Source organism: Carassius auratus, unplaced genomic scaffold (assembly GCF_003368295.1).
Source record: "Carassius auratus strain Wakin unplaced genomic scaffold, ASM336829v1 scaf_tig00217876, whole genome shotgun sequence".
NCBI lineage: Eukaryota > Metazoa > Chordata > Actinopteri > Cypriniformes > Cyprinidae > Carassius > Carassius auratus.
Window position 1 is genome coordinate 35,001 of NW_020529285.1, and position 3,193 is coordinate 38,193.

The 3,193-nt window shown below is 39.1% G+C and overlaps 4 non-coding genes across 4 annotated transcripts; all 4 read right to left on the bottom strand.

Moving 5' to 3' along the window:
• Window positions 1–266: 266 nt before the first annotated feature.
• On the bottom strand, window positions 267–385 carry LOC113103959 (5S ribosomal RNA). The gene has a single exon (XR_003291764.1). It is a non-coding gene; the product is annotated as a 5S ribosomal RNA (ribosomal RNA).
• A 1,069-nt stretch (window positions 386–1,454) lies between these two features.
• On the bottom strand, window positions 1,455–1,573 carry LOC113103960 (5S ribosomal RNA). The gene has a single exon (XR_003291765.1). It is a non-coding gene; the product is annotated as a 5S ribosomal RNA (ribosomal RNA).
• A 359-nt stretch (window positions 1,574–1,932) lies between these two features.
• LOC113103961 (5S ribosomal RNA) lies at window positions 1,933–2,051 on the bottom strand. The gene has a single exon (XR_003291766.1). It is a non-coding gene; the product is annotated as a 5S ribosomal RNA (ribosomal RNA).
• A 368-nt stretch (window positions 2,052–2,419) lies between these two features.
• LOC113103962 (5S ribosomal RNA) lies at window positions 2,420–2,538 on the bottom strand. Its single transcript, XR_003291767.1, has one exon. It is a non-coding gene; the product is annotated as a 5S ribosomal RNA (ribosomal RNA).
• Window positions 2,539–3,193: the final 655 nt, after the last annotated feature.

The window sequence follows — 3,193 nt, forward strand, 5'->3', positions numbered from 1 at the left end:
ATTCCTAGGCAGTCTCTCATCCAAGTACTAACCAGACCTAAACCTGCTAAGATTCAGATATCGGGCATTGACTTTTTTTTTTTTTTTTTTTTGCAAGATTATTATATAAATCGTGAAATTTTCCAAAAAGTTTTAAAGCACCTTGTATTCCCAGGCAGTCTCCAAACCATGTACTAACCAGGCCCAAACCTGCTAATATTCAGAGATCAGGCATTGACTCTATTTTTTGGCAAAATTATTATATACTAAGTGAAAAGTTTCCAAAAAGCTTACAGCACCTGGTATTCCCAGGCGGTCTCCCATCCAAGTACTAACCAGGCCCAAACCTGCTTAGCTTCCGAGAGCAGACGAGATCGGGCATAGCCAGGTTGGTATGGCCGTAAGCGAAGACTGCTGCAAAGAGAGGGCTATTTAAAGACCATCCCATCTTATCGCCAGTACATTATATAAGTAGGAAAGAAAACCCAAAAGCTTAAAGCACCTGGTATTCCTAGGCAGTCTCTCATCCAAGTACTAACCAGACCTAAACCTGCTAAGATTCAGATATCGGGCATTGACTTTTTTTTTTTGTTTTTTTTTTTGCAAGATTATTATATAAATCGTGAAATTTCCAAAAAGTTTAAAGCACCTGGTATTCCCAGGCAGTCTCCCATCCATGTACTAACCAGGCCCAAACCTGCTAATATTCAGAGATCGGGCATTGACTCTATTTTTTGGCTAAATTATATATACAAAGTGAAAGTTTCAAAAAAGCTTAAAGCACCTGGTATTCCTAGGCAGTCTCTCATCCAAGTACTAACCAGACCTAAACCTGGTAAGATCAGAGATCGGGGCATTGACTCATTTTTTTTTTTTTTTTTTTTTTTTGCAAGATTATTATATAAATCGTGAAATTTTCCAAAAAGTTTAAAGCACCTGGTATTCCCAGGCAGTCTCCTATCCATGTACTATCCAGGCCCAAACCTGCTAATATTCAGAGATCGGGCATTGACTCTATTTTTGTGCTAAATTATTATATACAAAGTGAAAAGTTTCAAAAAGCTTAAAGCACCTGGTATTCCTAGGCAGCTCTCATCCAAGTACTTAACCAGGCCCAAACCTGCTAATATTCAGAGATCGGGCATTGACTCTATTTTTGGCTAAATTATTATATACAAAGTGAAAAGTTTCAAAAAGCTTAAAGCACCTGGTATTCCTAGGCAGTCTCTCATCCAAGTACTAACCAGACCTAAACCTGGTAAGATTCAGAGATCGGGCATTGACTCTTTTTTTTTTTTTTTTGCAAGATTATTATATAAATCGTGAAATTTTCCAAAAAGTTTAAAGCACCTGGTATTCCCAGGCAGTCTCCAAACCATGTACTAACCAGGCCCAAACCTGCTAATATTCAGAGATCGGGCATTGACTCTATTTTTTGGCAAAATTATTATATACTAAGTGAAAAGTTTCCAAAAAGCTTACAGCACCTGGTATTCCCAGGCGGTCTCCCATCCAAGTACTAACCAGGCCCAAACCTGCTTAGCTTCCGAGAGCAGACGAGATCGGGCATAGCCAGGTTGGTATGGCCGTAAGCGAAGACTGCTGCAAAGAGAGGGCTATTTAAAGACCACCCATCTAATCACCAGTACATTATATAAGTAGGAAAGAAAACCCAAAAGCTTAAAGCACCTGGTATTCCTAGGCAGTCTCTCATCCAAGTACTAACCAGACCTAAACCTGCTAAGATTCAGATATCGGGCATTGACTTTTTTTTTTTTTTTGCAAGATTATTATATAAATCGTGAAATTTTCCAAAAAGTTTAAAGCACCTGGTATTCCCAGGCAGTCTCCAAACCATGTACTAACCAGGCCCAAACCTGCTAATATTCAGAGATCGGCATTGACTCTATTTTTTGGCAAAATTATTATATACTAAGTGAAAAGTTTCCAAAAAGCTTACAGCACCTGGTATTCCCAGGCGGTCTCCCATCCAAGTACTAACCAGGCCCAAACCTGCTTAGCTTCCGAGAGCAGACGAGATCGGGCATAGCCAGGTTGGTATGGCCGTAAGCGAAGACTGCTGCAAAGAGAGGGCTATTTAAAGACCATCCCATCTAATCGCCAGTACATTATATAAGTAGGAAAGAAAACCCAAAAGCTTAAAGCACCTGGTATTCCTAGGCAGTCTCTCATCCAAGTACTAACCAGACCTAAACCTGCTAAGATTCAGATATCGGGCATTGACTTTTTTTTTTTTTTTTTTTTTTGCAAGATTATTATATAAATCGTGAAATTTTCCAAAAAGTTTAAAGCACCTGGTATTCCCAGGCAGTCTCCAAACCATGTACTAACCAGGCCCAAACCTGCTAATATTCAGAGATCGGGCATTGACTCTATTTTTTGGCAAAATTATTATATACTAAGTGAAAAGTTTCCAAAAAGCTTACAGCACCTGGTATTCCCAGGCGGTCTCCCATCCAAGTACTAACCAGGCCCAAACCTGCTTAGCTTCCGAGAGCAGACGAGATCGGGCATAGCCAGGTTGGTATGGCCGTAAGCGAAGACTGCTGCAAAGAGAGGGCTATTTAAAGACCAGCCCATCTAATCACCAGTACATTATATAAGTAGGAAAGAAAACCCAAAAGCTTAAAGCACCTGGTATTCCTAGGCAGTCTCTCATCCAAGTACTAACCAGACCTAAACCTGCTAAGATTCAGATATCGGGCATTGACTTTTTTTTTTTTTTTGCAAGATTATTATATAAATCGTGAAATTTTCCAAAAAGTTTAAAGCACCTGGTATTCCCAGGCAGTCTCCTATCCATGTACTAACCAGGCCCAAACCTGCTAATATTCAGAGATCGGGCATTGACTCTATTTTTTGGCTAAATTATTATATACAAAGTGAAAAGTTTCAAAAAAGCTTAAAGCACCTGGTATTCCTAGGCAGTCTCTCATCCAAGTACTAACCAGACCTAAACCTGGTAAGATTCAGAGATCGGGCATTGACTCATTTTTTTTTTTTTTTTTTTTTTTGCAAGATTATTATATAAATCGTGAAAATTTCCAAAAAGTTTAAAGCACCTGGTATTCCCAGGCAGTCTCCCATCCATGTACTAACCAGGCCCAAACCTGCTAATATTCAGAGATCGGGCATTGACTCTATTTTTTGGCTAAATTATTATATACAAAGTGAAAAGTTTTCAAAAAAAGCT